The 22,248-nt window shown below is 39.0% G+C and overlaps 1 protein-coding gene across 20 annotated transcripts in view; it reads right to left on the bottom strand.

The window, feature by feature from the left end:
• Positions 1–22,248, bottom strand: part of DLG2 (discs large MAGUK scaffold protein 2) — a 1,042,746-nt gene that overhangs the window by 190,830 nt on the left and 829,668 nt on the right. The window lies entirely within an intron of this gene.

The following is a 22,248-nucleotide window of genomic DNA, read 5'->3' as shown; positions in this document are numbered from 1 at the left end:
AGGACATTTACTTTAAATTATTGATGGAATTATGCAAGTACATTTCTCATCTCATGTATTTCATAATTTTAATTCCTTCAGTTCATTGGGCATATCAAGAAAGGCAAAGAAATGTACAGTGATACAGAAGTAAATCAAGGCATTTTTTGAGACTTTGATCAGAATATTACCTAATGCCTTCACTGCCCAGATAATTTTCTGAATTTACATGGACTGGAAAAGTAGCATGAAAAAAACTTTTGTAATGTAGGAACTGAGGTTCCTATGTATGAACATAGAACATATCATTGCTAAGATTAGGTCTTGAAGAGATATGTCTTGTGAGCATTTTGTACAATATAGCAAATTAATAAATTGTTAAGCCCAATGGAAACCTTTATTAAAAGACTTTAAAATACCTTCATGAAGCTTAGCAAAAATCATATGTGGTTCTTTAGTTTCTAAAGCAAATGGAAACATTGCTTGTGTACAGAAAATGGCTGCCGGATCATTATTGTTTCTTTTTTAATGAAATAGCATAACTATGAAAAAGTTGACAACAGCTGTCCAGTCTTAAAGTTCTCTTTCAACCTGCTTATCTTCTGGACTCTGACTAAACAAAATTCTTCTGCAATCCTCTACAATGTCTTCAAAGATCATTACAACCTTACTCCCTTTGTATCTCACACCCTAATCTAACCTTACATACACCACCCCCAACAGAAGATGTTACCTTGCCAGGGGGACATGCAAGTTCCAGGAACTATAAATGTGTCAGGAGAGAATTGGAAAGAGCCTTCTAGCAGAAAAACTACTAACAGGCCCAGTGGCCTCTGCATACTAACCAAAAACCAAACAGACCACCACAAGACAAGCATGCAGGTATGGCCTTCTGCTGCCCTCTTTTTATGTGCCTGTCCCACACTGAAGACAACAGCTGCAAACCTACAGATTTCGTACACAGCTGCAGCAGAAGTGAAGAGTGTCCCACTCCTGAAATAAAGCTCACACATAAGACGAACACTACTTGTATTAAGGGGATCTTCTCATGCTCCCTACATTGACATGTGCTTCTTGTATTTTAAAAACAGCAAAGAAAATTATACAACTCTTCCCCCAAAACCTCTTCCATGCTTGTTTCTAATTTTTTGGCTCCTTGTCTTGACTGCTACATGGGATCGGTACCCTGGGGTCCTTTTCTGTCAAGAAGAATCTTTGTTCCATTCAACTAAAAAAAAGTATGCACACATGCACAGGAAGCCTGTGACATAACATCTGCCAGCTATGACCTTGTGCAACCTTTGTAAGATTTGTCTTCTACATTTTGTTTTCCATTTGTATTATTTTTCATTTCACCTTTCTTGATAGAAAACATCTGTATTTAAAAACTACAGTCATTATCAATAATAAAATATCTTTCAAACATTTCATAGGTAGTTATCTGTTTTCCTCGCGTATAAACAACACCAAACTCCTCTGTTGCAACTCAGTGTTCTTCAGTATGCTGTTACTACGCTTTTTTACTCTGTATGGACAGGTACTTAATGCAGGGTGATTTTGCTTCAGTTTGAAACATCCCCTATCGATTGCGACCAAAAGGCAGCTCTGTATGCAAGCCATAGCACTCTCTCCCCATTAATTCCTTAATTCCTTCCTCTAACAGAGCTACTATGCTATGATATCAACCAACGTTTAGCCTACTTAGAAAGGTTTCCTGGAAATCCCCCAACCCATCTATGCAGGTTTTCACAATGCCAGAGGAGAGCTGGGCATGAATGGCACTCACTAGCCCAAGTGCAAAACCACAATGAAAATCTTTTGTGTCTCCACTGGAAAAAAAGAAACCTTCCCAACAGCATCTCGTGCCATTTGCCAGTTATCATTGCTGTTCATAAGGCTCCACAAGTTTTCAGGGGAGACAGCTGGATTGGGAGCTGGCCTCCTTGGGGAGTTAGTAAATGAGTTGTAATGCCTTTTGCTCCTAAATTGCTTCTGCTGACTTACAGTTTTATTATCATCTTGACAGTAGAGTTAACAGGCCCACCTCCAGCCCACCATCACTTGCCTCTGTTTCTGCAGTGTCACGGAGACGGGTGAGTCAGTGAAACACCCCTGTCTTAGGGATCCTTTGCTGTGACAATCGCTCTGGCTGCCAAAATAGCAGCTAGCTCCATCCCATCCTTACACCTTGCTGCTGCGATGCACCCGCTGTCTGCAGCAGAAGAGCTGTCTTTTGGACTTGGACTGGTCAGCTGCTCCCTGCGGGGCAGGGTAACCTCCCCCTGCTGATATTAGCTAAGCACTCGTATAGTTTGGTTACATGAACTGCAGATTGATTGCATAAATCACATGAGGACTTTTAAAACAGAATCATGCTGTTAACATTCAGAATTGGTTAAAAAAATAAAATAATTTGCATTTGATAAAAACTCATCACAGAATAAACCCCCTCCCTGCTCACACCGATTTCCTGGTTCCTTCCTGGTAAACAAATACATCCCAAGATAACACCTAACAAAGCATCTCTGCAGGCAGCCAGCACAAAACCCCTAACAATGGCTTATTTCCCCAGAGAGTCAGCTCACAAGTGATGTGATTTACCACACTTCTGGATGTAACTGCTGTGCTGACTTCTTGGGGCTGGAAAACACTTGAAAACCTGCTCTCAAGCAAGTAAAGGGGTGAATTGACCCCCTTGCAGAGGGGAGGAGCAGTGCCATACTCCTGGTGATCTTGAAGGCTGGGGGGGTGGCAGGAGGGCAGGCACCCCTGCTCCCTCTGTCCCACAGCCACACTGCTGCTGAAAAGATAAATGCTTTCATCATGCAGTTATGGCTCCGAAAATTGATTTGATTATGACATTGTGCCTTGCCAGGAGGGTGCGACCTACCCAGTGTTAATCCATAGAGAGGAAAAGTCTGTGAGTTTTGAAAAAGCACAAGAATATTCAGAAGATTTAGCTAGCTGAGCAGAAATGAAGTCTTGGTTGTTGATGAGAAAAATCTGACTCCTCTCAGAAAGAGAATCAAACTGTATATCCCCTCTGCAAAATAATTCCTGCATTTGTGAGAGCCTCAGAAGAATGAAAGAAGCATCAGTTGGGGCTGCCAAATGAGATGCAGCACTGCTGCACTACAGAGCCACAGCCACAGCAAAGAGGGAACTGAATGGCATCCAGAAAAAATATGGAGTGTAGTCATTAAAAACTGCCATGAAACCTGATTTGGATCCTTACTCATTTGCCACCTTCTCCTTATTATCTCTTATGTTCTCCATGCTGTAAAAGGCAAAAAATAAGCAGGACAGTTTCTGTGCTGAAGCCAGACTTGTGGCCCACAGCAGAAGAAAGCCCATGCTGGAAAAACAGTGACAAGTGCCACTTGGGAGACACGATGTGACAGATGCCTATCAGCAGGACTGCAGCTGAGTCTCAGCTACAAATGTAAGACCAGAAAAATTCTGGAGGAGGGCTGAAGACAGTAACGTCTTTTCACAGACATCAGTTTGCACTGTTTGCACCTGCTGAACTCATAGGAGTGAACGTGCCCCCTGGCATGTGCCGTGCAGATCATACAATTTGAACATGGGGCATATGCTCAGCTGTGATGCAATGTCAACTGAAGTCATCCTTATCATAAAATAATACTTATTTTAAGAGCTATTCATTTTTTAAATGCATAGCAGTGCAACAAGCTGTGATTCATCAAAGCCAGCCCATGCTGTTGCCTGTTGCCCTGGCTTTGCTCATCCTTCCTTTGTCACTGGCACGTACTGAGGTGCGAGGCTGCGAGATCGCTGGGGCTGCAAGCGGCTCTACGGTGTTTGCTTATACAGCACTAAGCCAAATTTTGGTTCAACAGGCAACACCGTATTTAAACCACGCTGTTAAACAGCTACAGTGGTACGCAGGCAAAGCACTTCAGAAACTTGGTCAGTATGGGAGAGGTAGCAAGCTCCACATGGAGGAGGTGTGAAGAGTAAGTTACAGTGTCTGTTCTGTTCAAATTCAGCTTGAATTAAATTAGCTTTTAGAAGACCTTTCAGTTTGTCTATTCAGAAACAAAATAATGTCATTCTTTATGTCAGAGAGAAAAGCCAGTCCCTGGCTGGGGCCACAGACCTTGGGCACAAATTGATGAGAGCTGGAGCAGATAGTGCAGCCTGTCCATCCTTCTACCAGAGCAGCATTGCTTTGGATGACTGGCTCCCAAGCTGATGTGTTCAAAAGAGATTCAGGTTTGCATAGCATTAGGAAGCCCTTTGGAAACAGATGTGGTCTGTTGGGACACATCTTAAAAGAAGAGTCAATAGACAGAAAAGGAGAAAGAAGTTAAACTATAAGACAGCTGGTGAATTACAAACATATGGCAAAGGACTGTGCCAAAGCAGGAGAACCAAAAAGAAGTTGAAGCAGATATTTTTGGATGAGAGGCAGAGAGAACAGAGCAGAAGAGAGGTGAGGTAGGTCTGTGGCTGAGTGGGTACCGAGGCACAGAGGTTACACACACCAGACATATACCCTGAGCCTAGGTGTGCAGAGATAATATAGATACAAATTGCAATGCCTTGGTCAGAAGAGCTCTCCATTAGCACCCAGTGCTACGCACACTCTTTCTCAGTGGATTGGAGAGAGCAGGAGCTGCTGAGTTCTGCCCCATCCATATTATAGTTATATATAGCGCCAGGGTGGAGAGGTTTGCAGAGCCATCAAGAAGATGCTCTTGATCTTAAGAAAAAAATTGAATTTTGGAGGTAAAATACTCTCAAATTGGAACTGAAACTGAACTAAAAAAAAACAAAAGCAAAACCAAAACCAAACAAACCCCAAACAATAAAACCCAAACCTTTTCTTTTTCCACTGTCAGGTTTGATCCTGAAACTGCTGCAGCCACTTGAATTTGATGGTCTGCAGGAAGAGATCACTCTGACTAGAAAGAGATAGTATGGGAATTGGGAATTGGGAGCCTTAAACTCTGACTCCCATATGTAAAAGCAATATTCTAATTTCCAGTTGCCATACTGAGTTTTCAAAAAGCCAGTGCTGCAGCAACTAACATTTTCTAATAAAGCCTACTCCACTGAAAAGCTATCAAGCAGTTTCTACTTTCTCATTAGAGGTAATAATAAAAAGGCAAAACAGAACCCTCTTAGAGGACTGTGGGGAAAACAAATAAATTAAGAGTAATGGAGAATTTGAACTAGTTAGATGTAAGGATAGAGACAATAAACAGAATCAATATGTCAAGGAAGATATCTGAAAGCATAACACAAGATTGCTAATTTAACACAGAAAATTGTAAAGGATCGCTAGAGAGAAAATAGCTCTTGCGTAGACTATAGTATAAAATAGAGGTAGTGATTTGAAATGAAGAAATATAATTATGCACGGATAAAGCACCTTCCATAAAAGTTTTGGTCAGGTAGTCACCAATGGGTTTAAATGACTAAAATGAGTCCCAACACAAGAAGAATAAAACAGAATATTTTTTAAGTAATGATAGGAAGTGTAAAATGGAACCTGCACAGAATTACAATAGACGAGATGCAGCAGTACAGGCCACAGAACAAGCAAATTAATTTAATGTTGAACTAAAACTTTGAATACCCAGGCTGCAGTTATACCTGAGCAAGACTTCTCAAGGCTGCTGCAGTCCTCTGATGGTGTCTTTTATCTGGGCTGTGCTCAGAACTGGACCAAAGAGATTTCAAATCAGTGCTGTCAATTTCTTGGCATTTCTGTCATTTTCTTGGGATTCCACTCTCAATTAAAAAGAGGAGAATCAAGCCTAATTTAAAAATACTGAATTAACACAGCTTTATCTCAAGGATGAGCAGAGAAAAGCTGTAGTATTTATAAAAGGTCCAGTAGAGAACTCAAAGATGACTTATGCCTGAAGGCAAAATCCTCCAGATTTAAATAAAAAAAGATAGGCTTAACCCAATAGAATAAGCATTATACTGAAGGCATACTATAAATCCATCCTTTTACAAATCAGTATAAAATCAGGATACAATATAAAATAAAAGGAAATGAAAACTGGAGAAGGAAGAGGAAGAAAATCCATCCACACAGCATCTAGAAGCAAAGTTCTTATAACATATGATATTGATCTCATCTTGATAAGCAGTAATAAATTGCTTTTCAAAGTAATCTGCAAGCTAATATAGGGGGGAAAAATTTTGAGTTTATAAACAGAATGTCAATTCAAGTGTGCTCTGACATTTAAATTGTTTTACAAAATTATGAAACCAAAGCTGGCAAGTGAATAGAAATGTTCACTTACAAGCAAGTAAACATCTGCTGTAACATCCACAACCCAAACATTAGCAAATGTTGGTAAAAGCATGAGAAACAGACAGTGAATTAGTCAGCTTCTAGTCAATAAGTAAAATTATTGTTCTGTACTCTTCACTTACTTTGGCTAAAAGGAATCACACTGGGAAAATTAATTGGATTTTGTAAAACACCAGGGTTTGAAAAAGATCAAAGTGTTCTTTAGAATAAAGTTCTTTTTTAGGTCATGGTTTTGTGACTACTTCTTATAATGTGAAGCACTCTAAGAAGCAATTGTTTTAAAAGAACGATAGGTCACTGGTGGAACAGAAACTCAAAAATGGCAAAAAACAAATTAGTGACAGAGGGGGACACAGAGACCAAAACAAATGGATGCGAGATAAAAATAACCATAGAAAGCAGCTTTATGTCCAAGCCTGGGGTTTTGGGGTTGTTTGTTTTTAAGGGTGTTTTTTTTCCATTAGGTATATATTGATTTAAATCTCAGGTTTAGAACTGGAATCACAAACAATACTATTATTCTATTGTTAGGAAAGGATTATAGCCAGAGCAAGTCACACAAATTCAGCTAAAGAGTCCAACTGCCACCACTGAGATGACTTGTGCAAGTTCATGTTTATAGGAAAGGGTTCTATGGCTATATGTACCCTAGATACTGGGCCAGGGACTATTTTCTGGCTTTTAGATCAGCTGGTGCATGTCTGTGAGGTTACAATACCCTGATTATGCTTGAAATGATGAAATGCCATGTGGTCTGAGCTAATGCTTAAACTGTGGCCATCATTTGTTTGCAAAGGTATCTCTTTGTCCAAGCAGAAAACTGCACCAGGAACCATGATATCAGTTTAAGACTTGTGACATCTCTATGTACTTTCTTAGTACAGATGTAATTAGAACTGCCGTCATACAGAATTACATCTATACAGTGTTAATGCCAAAAAATCCAAGAACTGCCACAGAGAAAATGCACTTTCATTGCTTAAGGCATATAAGGAGCTGACTTTTTATTTGAGGCCTCATTCTCAAATTTACAATTGTGTCTTACTGCAACACAAGGAAGTGCTTTGCTTGCCACGACTGCATTGAAGCAATCAATCAAGGTGTTAGGGCAAGCAAGCGTTGGAGCTCCTGCCCGTGGTCATCTAGGGCCCGATCCTGCAAGGAGCTGAGAGCCTGTTGGCACTTGGGCTCACAGCCTGAGTGCTTAAATTCAGGACTTAAACTCATGGCTGCTCATCTCTAGGTAATCCTTCTGGCTGCAAATGGGCCAAAGCTTCGCTTAAGAAATGTAGTTCTGGGTAGGGGTCTGGAAGTAGCTGTTGACAGAATCAAGCACATATCTGCAGCTAACAAAAGCCACTCCATTTATATGCTTTCCCCTAGGAGACAGATTAATTAGACTCAAAAAAGACTCTTTTCTGGAGTGTGAAAACCAGTAAGAAAGATCCTCATTTAATGCTAATTGTATTAATTGACAAAATGACATACATTGCTCTGTCTCTACTTTGTCGTAATTAATGCTGATTTCAAAACAACTTGCTTTTTCCTTGATGGTATATGTTGGTTTAAAAATTCACCCAAGCACACACATATCATGTAGTCATGTGTACGCACACACAGAGTCAGTGGAAGTTCCACAAGAGGGAAAAAGACCATGTCTGCAGATTCCATTCCCTGTCTCAGAAATTCTTGCAACAAAGAGAGGGAAAAAAACCCCAAACAAACCAGTATTTTTAAGGTTAGTTAACAAATTCTTTTGAGTTCCTCTCTCAAGCTTAAGGTGATGTTTGTCAGATTAACGAAGCCGTTCAGAGACACGAGCTATGGGTCATATTCCGAAGGCTGACCGTTGTGACAATACCTCTATATGAGCTGTGATAGATGGGTAACACTTGGGCAGAAGACAAACCGCCACCAACTCCTTCTGTCCAGAAGATTCTACCATAAGGTTGTGAAATCAAACGTTCTAATGAAAAAGTAATGAACTGTGTTCTTTAACAAGAGGTTTCTCATAAGGCCCAGAGGATTTGGTGTTTATAATGCAGACCAGTAACCATTTTTTGGAGACGGTTGGTTGTTCCTACTTCACTTATTCTTGCAGCACAGAGCAAGATGCATGCTGGAGATGAGACACAGAGCGGGGTAGCCTTTTTGCACTAACCAACGTAATAAGTAATTAACTGACAACAATCAAATCTGACTGGTTTGGAGAAACTTATTGAGAAATCCGAGCAGCATTAAGAAAGCCCATACTTTGGTTGACACATATGGCCATCATTACGGATGAAATTACACCATCACCTAGCATGTCAGATTGAATTACATCTTTTCAGCAGCATTTTCAGTTGTCAAAACAAACCGTAGAAAAGGTTTTCCTTTTGCTAGGCTTCTAAAGCAATTTCTGTGGAGTGACTGAAAATTTCTGTCCATCTTTTTTGAGTTTCATCTCAGTTAAACGTCTTGGCTAGTCAGAGTAAAATTTGAAGGGTAAAATATAAAAGGCTATAATCATCTGAAACATGCTCAAGTTGAAAATCTTTCTGCTTTGGAATAGTAAAATCAAGAAGATCCTCAAGGAAAAGGGGCCTGTTGGTGCAACTGAAGGATTCATAATAAAGCATTTACTTCATTATTTTCAAACAAGACCTAAACGAAATAATTTGTATCTCTATTTTTTTTCCTTGTTCTTGTATTCATGAATATACCACATTTTTTTTCATTTGCTTTTCATTACCATCCTATTGTTAGAAGCTACATTTTAATTATTTGGATTAATATAGTACACATAACAGATAAAGCGATTTTATACACAATTTTTATACAAATACTTTGAAATATGGGAAGCAATACTTTTGTATTCTCTTATCTGGCTCCTGTTGATTGTTAATGCTGTAGGCTTAATATGATAAGTAAAAATATCAGTTTTGAGCTTTACTCTATATTGATTACTGTGCATTAAAAATTCGCAGTCAGTAGAGAAGTAAGTGTGAATGTATTTAACAAGGTATAAATAATGTTAGATTATTTAATAGGAAAAGGTAGATTTAATTTCACTTATTAAAAGCCTAAACAATAATTGCATATTATATATTAATATTGTTTATTTATTTATTGCAATTTTATATTCATCTTTTAAAGAACCTTCCTGTGACCACAAGCATGACAAGCCATCAATCACAACAGCAGAATGAAGAGTTCCTTGCAGTCTCATGGTATATCCCCAGACTGCAGCTTGCAGAAGCGACCTGTACATCAGCTCTCTACAGTGATGAGATGTAAGGTTGGAGTTAATGCCAACAGTGACACTAGAACGAGGTTATATCGGGTTAACGTAACTCATGTTCGCATTTGTTGACTCATTTTAAATTTTTTCTCTTCACTGTTGTTATGAAATTCAGATATGAGCCATGACTGTAAAATGTTTTTATGCTGCAATGAAAACCTTTACAATTCTGATTGAAAGATCCAATATATTCACAGCATAAAAAGAACGATCAAAGAGTTTAGAGGAAAAAGCCAGTAAAAAGCAGACAGAGAGACGGGATCAGAACTGGGAAGGAGTTACGTGGTATGCATGTGCAACTGTGTGTTTCACATTTAGCCACATAACACTTCTCCTGTGCCCGTGGGCACTGTGCAAGACTGTCATTGTGAAGTTTTGGAAAAGTTTACTCAGTGATATTTTTCGTACACACTTTCACCGTGTCACATTTTGTCACATTTCTCACCATATGACTTTCCTGCAGCCTTGAAATCCTCTGCTGCCCTATGGCCTCAACAAAGCCACCCACATCCCTCTAGTCCATCACATGAGAACAGCACCGGCGTGCAGGTGGTCAGCTCCAGCTCCTTCTCCCTGGTGTACCAGACCTCTGCCCCAATACTAATAATAATTACAATTAAGGGTCTAGACAAATCTCTGGATACTTCATGCGGGATTGTTCAGCCTGGAGCAGAGAAGGCTCCGGGGAGACCTTAGAGCAGCTGCCAGTGCCTAAAGGGGCCGACAAGGACGCTGGAGAGGGGCTTTTTACAAGGGCAGGCAGTGACAGGACAAGGGGGAATGGCTTTAAATGGAAAGAGGGGAGATTTCGATTGGATGTAAGGAAGAATTTTCTTTATGATGAGGGTAGTGAGACACTGGAACAGGTTGCCCAGAGAAGTTGTGGATGCCCCATCCCTGGAGGTGTTGGATGGATCTTTTGAGCAACCTCATCTAGGGAAAGGTGTCCCTGCCCATGGCAGAGAGGGTTGGACTAGATGATCTTTAAAGATCTTTTGCAACCCAAAACTTTCTATGGGTCTATGAGTATCTGGAGGACCTCCCTACCTATACCTGGCCCATGACATTGGGTGTCTGATACCGACCTGTCACACATTCAGACAGATCCCTCATACTTTCTTTCAGGGATCCCCTAACTCTTACAAGGAACAATTTGGGAACACCTGCACACTATTTTCATTGTTCTTCAAATCCTTATCCTTTAACTGTGCTACCTGCAGGAAAACCGGATGAAGTTGGGCTCCCACCCTGCCGTGTTGGCCAATATTACCTCGCTGCTTCCTTCGAATACTTGGCAGTCTCTACCTATTTAGTACCTTTTGTCAGCTGTCAGACACATCCAGCTCTTCATACCCTGTGTTTTTACAGTGCCTTACTGCTGTCTGTAGTGGGTCTTCTAGGGACTACGGGAGTCCACATGCTACAAGCCAAATTAAAAAAAAAAAAACAACTCACATAAATGAGAGCTACACAAACCCCAGCAACCTTTATCACAGACATGAAGCAGCAAATCTCCCCAGTCAGTAAGAATACAAAGAATACTCTAGAAATTCGTCTCACTATTTAATATCTAAATTTCTTACACAAAAGGCAATTGAGGACTTCTTGAATAGCATTATATAATAATTCCCAGACAAAAACTGCATTAAGATAAAGTTACAATTCAACATACATATCAATAATTTAAGGTAAAATACATTACAGGGATATATATTTAGCCCCAAGCAAGAATCACAAACCTAGGAAGTTTACAGATTTGGTTATAGTGAAAAGAAACCCAAGGGTGTTTAAGAGTTGGAAATGTGAAACCAGCTGCCTCAGAACAGTGAAATAGGATGGCCAGTATGAAAAAGGAGGCAGCATGACTTTGGCATCAGACCTACTGAAAACATTGTTTCCAGTTTCTAAAGAGGAAAATTCTTCACTGAATTCTTTGAAGGAAAATATTATATGGCAACTTCTATTGAAGAAGGCACTCAGAAAAATCTGACTTCAAGTACTGAATAATTTAAGAGACCTATTAATAAAACTGTTTTATAAGTACGTTTACTTATGAATTCTCAAAAAACCTGTTTATAAAGTAAGTTATGTCACTTTAAGTAACACATTGCAGTCTTGATATACAAACGACATGAATTACCAGTTTTTGGCATTAAAACTCAACTCACTATAGGACCTTTAGTTGTGTTTCCAGACTTTATTCATTTTTGCCTGGAAAACACATGGACTATACTATCGTGTAAGCCAAAGGACTTAGGACCCCAAGTCACATCAAATAAGAAGACTTAGGGTTCCTAGATCTTCCTGAAGTCACAGAGGGATTTTTGAAAATTGCACACAATTAACTGAATGCGTGAACGTGATGAAAACTCTTAAAATAATGAATTAGTCTTATACTTAATGCAAAATTCTTGTCCCAAAAATACATTGCTAACCATGACGCTCACAACCATTACTTATGCCCAAACACAAAATCAGCTCACTCACAGCAGTGCATACTAAAGCTTGAGTAATAGCCTGCTTCCCCAGCAGATTTCAAAGTGCTTTACAAATGAAAATGGATTTGATACGACAATTGTTGGACATGCACAGCTTCCACTGAAGTCACAAAATGCATCTCAGAGTTAAGCCATAGTCAAAGAGCCTGTTTTTGCACATTACTCACTAAAACTCCCCCTGGCTTCAAGACCCAGTGAACTCAGCAGGGATGCTTTGGTGAATGGGAAGTGCTGAACAGGGCTCTCATGAAATTTCACAACGTTCTTATTATCATGCTCCATTACCCCTTGCTACGTCACACCTCATTTTACAAACAAGACCATATAAAGGACCAAAGCGGTCTGCAATACCATCAACAGTAGAAGAACCTAGAGGAAATAAGCAATAAAAAAAACCCAAAACAAAACCTTGACAAGCAATGCAAATGTAAGTGGTAGAGTTAAGAAGAACCCACGATGCCTGGTTGTCAATCTTATGCTTTAACCTCGAGGTCAAGAAGCCCTCTTCTGCTGGCATTGCCACAACAGACCATGAACTGAGAGTGAAAATCTGTGGGGAAACAAGGAAAATATGAGAAAGCACCTCTTCGGGCTTGGAAAAAAAAACCACCTCACAGAACTCTTCTTTCTGATAATCACATTGCAAGACTGGAGATCAGTGTCTTACACACAAAGCCAGTTCAAGACTCCTTTGATGCACAGGAAAAAGAGATCTTTTCGGCCCCAGGGATGAAAGGCCAGGCCACTTCTGCCAGGAGAAGGAGGGGTGTAAAGAGAAGGGGCAGAGCTGGGATGGAGAGGAAAGGGGGAGCCCCAGAGAGCCAGGCTCGCCCCTCCTGCCAACAAGACAAGGGACACTGATCCCTCCTGCCAAGCTGGAGGCAGCAGCCTGCATGGCTTTCCAAGGCTCTGGCAGGGGCAAAACAGGCAAAGGGGTTTTGCAACCCTTTCCTTCTGCAGCCCCAGCCCACTGCCTGCTCTTCCCATGCTTTAACCCCACCTTGTTTATGTGGCCCAGTGCAAAATTTGTCATTCGTGTCAGTGTTTCACTAGGGCTAACTTTACAAGTGGTTATGCTGTTATTTTCCCTGGAAATAAGAACAGAAAAATGGAACACTGCATTCTTTCCTAGGCAGAGTTTGAAATCTTGACTATTAAACAATCTAAATCCTATTTTCTTTCTGAATAAATTTTCCTAATTGTTTATTTTTTAGCACTATCCACCACTTTCTTGATGCTAGCCATTAATTATTTGGAAGGCTTATAGCTTCCTTTGAGCTCATATTTGGCTTTCCAGCCGTTATATTTTTAATTTCACAGACAGAATTTTAATACATTGCCTAATGCAGCCGTAAGTCACTTAATGGGTTAGAAAGCAGATTGCTCAGTAATTGTCATTTTATTTACTATACTGATGCAAGCAATTTAAATATCATTGAGTTTTCAAACTTAGAAACAATGTAAAGAGACTTAGGAGAGAATGCAGTGTAAACAGCAATCGGCAGTCATTGTTTTCAGGTGTGTTAGAATTAACGTTTAAAAGGAAAAATACCAGGACAACTTTATGAACCACTTGTAACTCAATGGCTGCTGTTAACGTCTCAGTAGCACTGCTCATCTCACCTCATAGTTTTGGAAATTTAGAAATGCTAAAGGGGACAACATACCCTCCCTTGGATGTGGTAAGAGGAGCTGAGAAACACTGTGCTGTTTTTCAGTCCCTCTAGGCTAAGCCAGAAATATATTGAGAGATTTCAAAGGCAAAATCTACCCTAAGTAGAAGACCAGATATTCCTGATTGAATGTTGCAGGGAATCTATCTAAGTGACTGCAATACTCTAATTTCTTCACAGAATTTAAAACTCTATTCTAAGACTCAGAGTAATTACACCAGTGGTAAATCCTGACTTTTCTGGCAGATGTTATCAGTCTCTTATCATTAGACCCATCTTAACAGACAGCACAGTATCACATCTGGACCTTTATTCACACAGAAGTATCAACCATTCTGTTCCTGCTTTTGGACCCAGGTCTGGACAGCCTAAAGCTTCCCTGTGCCTAGCCTTTCCTACTGAGCATCCTGGCATCTTCAAAGAGATAATACTACACATAATAATCATTTGGTGTATTGACAAGCACATTGGCTTTAAGCCATCTGAATCTGGGCTTCTAGCATAACACCCTAGTGCAGTGAATGTTACACGACTTCCAGGGCAGCAAGGCGCTACCAGCAGTTTTCACTCTGAGAGGGAGTTAGTAACATCAACAAAGCTACTGTCCCTATTTCCTTTTGTTTACAAAGGAGTATATATATACATATAAATACATACATAATTTGTTTATATTATCTTTAAATAATACTTTTTTTTTTTTTACTTTATGGTCAAGCCTAACACTTGTAATATTGTTTACTTTCTACGCACTCCCAGATTTTTCCATGCCTCTCTAAGACACCTACGGGCTTATTTTGAAACATCACAGAAAGATCTTTCCAAGAGCAGGACGTCTGGAAATGAAATACAACTTTAAAAGTAACATAAACTTAACACAAAGTCAACTTGTTTCAATGATGGCAGTAACCTGTACCTCTTTTTCAGAAGTGCCAGTTTACCAGAACTGGTTTCTCTCCCTTACTCCTCCTACAATGGTTATATTTTTGGCCCTCAACCAAAAATATTCTTATTTGGAAAATAGTTATGTTGCACTCCTACACTTTTACTCTACTCCCAAGGCCAAGAAGTGAGTCACCTTAAGAGCTCCTGTCCAGGGGATACCCTGGGAGAAGTGACCACAAACCGAGGAGCAGAAAGTGTGGAGATGAGGTACCCAAACCGTCTAAATCATAAGATAGCACAAAAGCACTTTAAAATGGAAATAATTTGGACTTTTTCTGAATTCCTGTGATTTTCAAGTGCGATGTTTCATTTGACAGAGGAAAATTTCCATGGAAACCAGCTGAATTTGTGAAAAAGTCCATTTAGTAAAACTCCATAGATTTCCATCATGAAAGGATTTAAACAGAAAACAGACGATCACACTTCTAATTGCTTTGAAAACAGCTTGGAGGTGAAACCCAGGCTCTGGCCAGCCCAGCCCCCATCCACAGGCTAGACTGCAGTTCCTTTAGCCCAGAAACAATGATGCTTCATTCCCAGTGCTTCAAACTCATTTCATACAGCCACTTATAAGACATAACTGTTGTCATTTTATCTCTTTTAATTGAAATTATTTATGGTGAATTCACAAACAAGACAGAATAAGGCAGATGCTCAAGACACTCAGTGTTTCCCTTTACAGCATTTGTTTCCATCATGCTGCAGATACTTCTCCTCTATTTGGGTTACTTGATAACAATGCTAAATATATAAAGTTTGTAATGACATTAACTTATGAATTCTTTATTCCAATGCAGGTTGACTCCTAACTTGAAACTTTCTGTACAATAACTAGCACTTATATTGCTCTCTATACTTTCAAAACACGATTCCTGGCTAATCCATAATATACTTTTCCAAACCTTACGAGTGGCTGCATTGGTTAACAAAATAATCAGAAGAGAGTTATGCAAAGTCAAAGAGACGATCAGTACATGCTGACTGTCAGAACTCCAGTGTTCTCTTTCCCAACACTATCACCCCTTTCTTTGCTTCTGCTTTTTTGTAACCACAGACAACATACTTTTACATTTTTGCAACCTGAGAATGATAAAAATGTGAATTCTATCAGTGGTAAATATTGAGACAGGTTTACAAACCGCTGGGAAGGATAACTAGCAACCCATCATAAAATAGATACTTACCTTACAGTGAGCTGTCTTCCTTTCTAAAGACGCTGAATTTCTAAGATAGATGCAAAATTCAGAGCTTCTAGCAGAGATGCAGAACATATACTTGCAGGAAAAGGTAATGCAGCTACATTACTCTTGGGACACAAGCTAGAGTACTTATCTGTGTGTTACCCTCCAGGCCATGTAGGCAGACCACTCTTACCCAGACCTAGCTTTGATAATTTATATCAGAACCTGCTTAAATGATCTAGGTGGTGGGGATCTCCAGACAAAATTTTGCACAAACTCACACATATATGTGTAAACCAACAGAGATTTAAAAGAACAATATTGAAAAATATGGACACAGATGCACACACAAAAAAACTTTAACCCAGCTGTACAACAAACCTTCAGCTCACTTCCCAAATGAAATCACAGAAAACTCGAGTATCAGAGCTCTTGCAGCTCCCTCCTCCGTCCCTGTTTCATGCTCAGGCCCCATTGCCACATGGCTGTCCCGCAAGTCAGGGCATAGCCAGCAAAATCCTTACTGAGGGTGACTTTGCAGACCCATTTTCATATACATTTTGTTTCCATTGGTGCCCAGAGTGGTGCAAAAGCAAATGAAGAAAATCAGTTCTTGGCAACCAGTGTCTGTCAACCCCTGTGCGTGCTCTCCCATGGGCTGTCCATGCTTGGCACAAGAGGGAAGGGAGACTCGGGCATGGCACTGCAAATGGATGAGGGCTCTGTGATGTGCATATACATGGAAACTTGATACAGGTCACTATTACCACAGAACAACAAAGAATGTTTTTAGCAAGTTTTTTTAAAGTCCTGGTGGGGATGGACCCTACCATCCACAAGGCAAGACCTGCCCTGATCTATATTGTGTAGTTTATCATCGCAGAAAGAAAACCTCAGATGCTGAGTAGCAAGGTTTGAAAAGCAGCTGATCAGTTTGACATTTCTGCATAATTCTGAGCTATTGTCTGTAAACAATTTTAAAGCAAATATGCAATATGTTATGTGCTAAAACTAGTAATGATTACTTGGGTTAATCTCACGTTTCCCTTGCAAACTGCAAAGGGAATTAGAAAGTCACTAGAAAGTACTTCAAGATGTCTAATAACAAACTCTCCAGAACAGGTGACTAATGCCAGACTTCCATGTTTAAGGTACAAAATATGAATAAACTGAACTTTAGGAGAAATGATCATTCACATAATTCACCAGTGCAGAAGATCAGGATATTTCTATTTCAGAGTTTAATTTTGAGCACCTGGCTTAGAAAATATTAATCTATCTCCTTGAAACCACCTTCAACCCTGAAACCAGGGGAAAAAATTACTTATGTTCAATAGATATTAGAGATTCTAAAAGAAGATGGATCCTCAGGTTAAAATATATGGAAATTTTTACTTTCTAGATAAATGATGTTATATCTTTAAAGGCTTCTTCACACTGAAGTATGGTTAATATTAATTTTAAAGGATTACTCCATTTACTTCAACTTTCACTTAAGTCTCTAATAAAGCCATTATATGGTAACCCATATAGGTGAGAGAGGATAAAATCAGAGCTAGTATGTATCTTCAGTGCACTCATCTATCACGCAAAATGTTTTTGTATTCAAAATTACTATTAAGCAGAAAGTTTTTTTGAGGCTGACATGACATATGACATTCTTTCAATGATTCTGGAGTTAATTAGGTATTTTCAATGAGTCTGTAGTTAAGTATTGAGACTGACAATGAAGTCAAAATCTGATTCTGATTTCTCTTGTCAACTGCCAGGTTAAGACCCACGAAAAAGAAAGTAATGTAAGAAAGAATGATGTAGATCAACATCACGGGAAAAAGGGAATTTATTGCAGAAGCAGCTCAGTAGTGAAGATTTTCAGAAGCATTGAACTGACTCACTGAAAAATAGTTTTATCTCGGGCACAGCTTAGTGTGCGATCTGATACTGTATAACTTACTTCATCACACGCACTTAGGGTCTAAGAATGTGTGGCATATGACAGCTGTGAAGACATCTATTGCAGGCATCCCATGGGGCTCTTAAAATCTGGCCCTGTGGATCCCAAATTCCAGTTTCCAATGGCTGTGTGTGTGTGTGCACATGTGTGTGTGTGAGAGAGTGTGCATAAAGGTCTACCCAACAGTATTCCTATTCTTCATAATGACATGGTCACCTACCCATTAAGTACACCCCAAATCAGTATTTATACTTTCACTAAATTACCCTTTTGTTGCAACTCTCAGCCAGTGGAGATGGAGTTAAGAAGGGATACAAACCAACATAGAGTATTAAAAAACAAACAAACAAACAAACAAACAAACAAGCCTGTCAAAAAAACAAATAGGGTAACTATTCACGGTTGTAAGTGAAGTCCTTTAAAAAGTTGTGCATGAAGTGCAGTGCTCAGGAACACCTGAGAATAGATCTGCCCTTTACCTCTTTGTCCCTCTCTGTTTAAATAGTGCATGCTTCATTATTTATTTCTTAGGAGCTGCCATCATTCTTACCTTACAACCAATCAATTTACGTAAAATTCAAGTTACTAGTAAATAAACTTGAAACCTCCTATCTTCCCTTGAATCTCTTAATTTTGTTGGTTTTCTACTGGAATCACAACTTTATGTTGTCTTTTTCCCACTTTTTCCTCCCTCCATCATAACAATCACTGTACTAACTTGCTTCAGGAATTATTTCTGAGAGAAGGTGTCTAACTAAAGGCATAGGGCTCAAAGAATTTATTTCTGGCTTCGTTAGGAGTTCACCTGGGGAGCTGGGGAAAGCAACTCCACCTACCTGCTCAGCACTTTCCTAGTAGCAACGTCCCAGGGACACCAGAAGAGGCTAATTCACCTGGCCTTAGCTTTGCCCATCCAGCCTCCGTTAGCCACTGAAGTTCTCTCTATAGCCAGTGAGAAGAGTTGCATCTCATCCAGAAAAAGGCTGAACGAGCTCAGCGAGGCTTATGTCTCCCCACTGAGAGACCCTGGGCAACCAGCTTAGGCAAGAGCCTCCTTCAGCGTAAAAAACCAAAACAAAACAAAACAAAACAAACCACCAAAATTTTTCTTAGTTTGTATTTGCCTAGCTCTGTAATAAAATTGAAAGAAAATCCCTCTACATGTCAAGAACTATAAACTTTAAAAATATGAATTGGGAAAGGCTGTCCCTAACACTTGCATTGACCTCTCTGTGAATTCTGTGCTGACAGCAGCCACAGCACCGGGCCAAGAAAATCCCCCATATGCCGTCGCCTCCTGTGATATTTAGCAATGCTACTGTAACAGCTGTCACTTTATGTCAGGCTTGCTGTCTTTCCTCAGTGTGACATCTCCAGAAGCGGGCTATATTCCCCACATCCTTTGGGAAACTTTTATTCCTTCACATCATGGATCTTGAGTCTCTCTTAAAGTTGCTCTTTTGCTTTTGTTGATATTTTGCAAGCAGAGAAAATGACACCAGAACTTCACTCTTCAATTTGTCTCTTTCTAACTAAACACTGAAGCAAATGCACCTTGACTTTACAGGAGGGATTTGAAAGCCATACTTCTTTTTTTGTTTTCCTTTTCTTTTTTTTTTTTTATTTTTTTTTTCTTTTTAACAGCTTCAACAGCAGTTCCCTAGGAAACCCCAGGAGAATATACTTTTAATTTCAAACCAAAACATTTTGCTTGCTCAGTATTTTTACATGAACTACTGCAGATAAAGCTTAAATCTTTAGTATTCATATTCTCTGGGGACATAAGCTGAACACACAGGGATTGCACAGGACTTATATTTAGTATTAGTTTAAGCACATGAGCGTCAGTAATATTGCATGTATTGTGCAATTTCATCCAGTTCATGGACTGCTCTGTATTTTTAATTGTGTCTCTATATAAAGTAATTCACCTGAAGGCAGAGAAAGCCAGGTTTCTAGTGAGCTTCTGAACTCCATTAAAATAAAACATGTTAAACTGTTTGGATTAAAAAATATTTTTCTGAAAAGTCCTCAGTACCTTTGATAGACTCAATCACACAGGACCAGTTTCACAGTACCATAAGAGCCTCTAAATTTGAAGTTGTGTAAGTTATCATGAAGACTAGGAAAAACAGTAGCAACAAAATAGAACAAACTTATACTAACTGTAAGAAGGAAGAAAAACCCTGATACTGAAGGTAACTAAAAAGCAACACAACATAGAAACAAACTGTATCTTTGCAAAGTACAAAAATCAATAAGAAAGAAAAGCAAGCGCCTTTGAAAGTAAATCGTTGCAAATATGATTTGCAAATATGCAAGTATGAGCTTCTGGAGTCATATGATGTATGAAATGATATCAGCATGAAAGAATTAAAATAGTAGAATTTTTGGTAAAATTTATTGCTTAAAATGTAAAAAAGAAAGTAAACACAACATGTCTTTAGCATGTAATGCATTTTTTTCCAGATGTAAAGCACAATTAGAAATTGAGAAAAGGAAGAGAGAGAGAGAAGAAAGAAACACTGAATGGGTTTCAGAAATAATGTCAAAATTTTCCTCTGTTCTAAAGCAAATTATCCTTGGGCTGCTCCCTGCTAACTCAGCAGCACACTCCTAACTGCAGCTCCCCGTTCCTTCTGCTATGGTGAGACTCAAACACATGGTTGTGAATGTTCCTCTATTGCCAAAGATATAAACCCAGGGTATTAATTAAAAGGAGAAACTATTCCTGTGGTATTAGTGCACCTGCAAAACTGTTTTTCCTATTACAGCACTACTAAAGGAATAGTACACAAATCCATACATGTCTTTTCCATTGTTAGAAGGTCTTGTTTTCTGAAAAAGCTGTCATGGAAGGGCAAAGCCACAAGTGAAACTTATTTTAGAAAAGGGGGAAGAATTTGTAGCCCATACTTAATAGTTAAATTAGCAGCTGCAAATGTAACAGCTGTTGCAAAAGAAAATCAACTCTCTATTTGTATTCCCAATGAGACTTATGCATGATTACCTTAACAAAACAGTAAAAAGAGGAAATTACTAAACTGTAATTAATAAATTGCCAAAGAAACACAATTAATAAGCTTCAGCAGGAGGATTTAACAGATACACCTTTTCCTTTGTATATGTAAATATAATTAAGCAGAGAAGGCAGTATACGAACAACAAAAATACTAAACAGGACCTGCACTATAACTGAAGGTCAAAGAAAAATTGCAGAAAAACCCCAACACATAACTTCATGTTACCATGTTTAAAATGAAAAGAAGACAAGACAGTTTTAAAAGAAAATTATTTTCCTGCACAATTTCCTACAGTTGACACTGACAACTTTATGGAAGAATACACCACTTAAGAAAGTTTAAAGTCTGTTGATAGAAACAAGAGCTTAAATATACTGAATGACAAAATAAGTACTTAAACTGAAACATTTATGAAAATGGGAACTGAGAAAGCTCAAGAGTCTGTAAGGAAACAGCAAATAGTCTAACAGACTAGGATGACTACGTGAAACACAAACGAATCTGTAAAAAAAAAAATAAATTAAGAAAATCTATCAGAGCCATAACTTGTTTCATGCATGAGGTTTGCTGGCTATTTTAGATAAGGAAAAAAAATCTGCTTTTTATAAAATATTCAGTGCTGGATGAATTACACTAAGTAACTCAACTGGGAACGTGATCTTTAAATTTAACAGTGGAATTAAAATATAACCTTTTGTGACTTAGGAGAACCCTATGAAGGTTTGACTTTAAAAGAACATTTGTAATCTCTGGTGCTTCTTCAACTGTGGCACCTCAAGAGCCCCAGAAATACCTGTCCATGCTGGGGCAGTGCCCATGTACACAGGCAGAGTCACTTAGGGACCAGAACTAATTTGCAGTAGAGTGGAAGCCATGGTGAGGACAGCTCAGGCAAACAGAAAGGAAATGTGATAAGAGAAAATAATTTGACAGGAGATCAGGAGATTTTTACAATGAAAATATGGATTTGGCTTTTGCTTTTTTTTTTTTTTTTTTTTTTTTTACTTGAAGTAAAGCTAGTGTGAAGTTTGCAATGAAACTATAAAGTTGAAGACTTTGCTCCAACAATGTAAAAATAAAAGCAGTATATTCTAAATAGTATGCAGCAAGCAGAAGCTCAAAAGCGCTACTGAAGGTAAGGATCTTACATGAGCGGACAAGCGGGGTACTGCCTTGGCAACTGCTGCACTTGTCCTAAGGGTACTAAAGTCACATTTACTAGATCAAAAGAAAGAAAAACAACAAATACCAACCTCAACATATAACCATGTACATTAACTGCTGCCATAACCTGGAGCACTGAAGGATTAATTTAAGTGCCAGAGTTTTAGCTTTGCGCACACAAATATAATTCGGCATGATTTAGTGCCTTACATGAAGTTGTGTATTGCAGCCACACAGTGCAGTTAAACACCTTAAT

The sequence above is a fragment of the Falco naumanni genome, chromosome 2 (genome assembly GCF_017639655.2).
Source record: "Falco naumanni isolate bFalNau1 chromosome 2, bFalNau1.pat, whole genome shotgun sequence".
Lineage (NCBI taxonomy): Eukaryota > Metazoa > Chordata > Aves > Falconiformes > Falconidae > Falco > Falco naumanni.
This window is presented reverse-complemented; position numbering and strand designations above follow the sequence as displayed.